Raw genomic sequence first — 785 nt, 5'->3', positions numbered from 1 at the left:
ATAAATGATATTTGATAATTAAAACAAAAATAGCATTATCTGGTTATCATGACAGTGATATTTAAAAGTAGAGAAGATTAATGGATGAAAGTAGGGCTTCATACTTATGTGTTAAAATACTGATACCAGTAGACTCTGATAAGTCACATGTGTATATTGTAAAACTCAGAGCAAAAGCTACAATAATTATACAATAAGATACACTTTTTAAAAACCTCTATAAATAAATCAAGATGGAATTCTTAATTTTTTTTTCAAGTAACCCACAAAAAGGCATGTAAAGAGAATAGAGGAAAGAGAACAAGAAGGGGGAAAAAGCAAACAATAAAATGGCAGACTTAAGTACTAACATATTAATAATTATCTTCAATATAAATGGTCTAAATACACACCTATCAGAATGTATAAAATAAAAAGTTATAATACCAAATGCTTGCAAGTATGTAGAGAAAATGGATCACTCATCCATTGCTGGTTGGAATGTAAAGTGGTACTGCCATGTTGGAATACAGCTTGGCAGTTTGTTTAAAAACCAAACATTCAACTCTCACATGACCCAGAAACTGCATTCCTACACTTTTATCTCAGAGAAATTTAAAAGTTATGTCCACATAGAAACCTGTACATGAATGTTGAAAACACATTATTGCAATAGCAAACATTGGAAACAATAAAAATGTCCCTAGTAAGTGAAGAGTCAAGCAAATTGGCATATCCATCAGATCAGATCAGATCAGTCGCTCAGTCGTGTCCGACTCTTTGCAACCCCATGAATTGCAGCATGC

This window comes from Bison bison, unplaced genomic scaffold (genome assembly GCF_000754665.1).
Source record: "Bison bison bison isolate TAMUID 2011002044 unplaced genomic scaffold, Bison_UMD1.0 scf7180017851094, whole genome shotgun sequence".
Classification (NCBI taxonomy): Eukaryota; Metazoa; Chordata; class Mammalia; order Artiodactyla; family Bovidae; genus Bison; species Bison bison.
Note: the sequence above shows the minus strand (reverse complement) of the source record.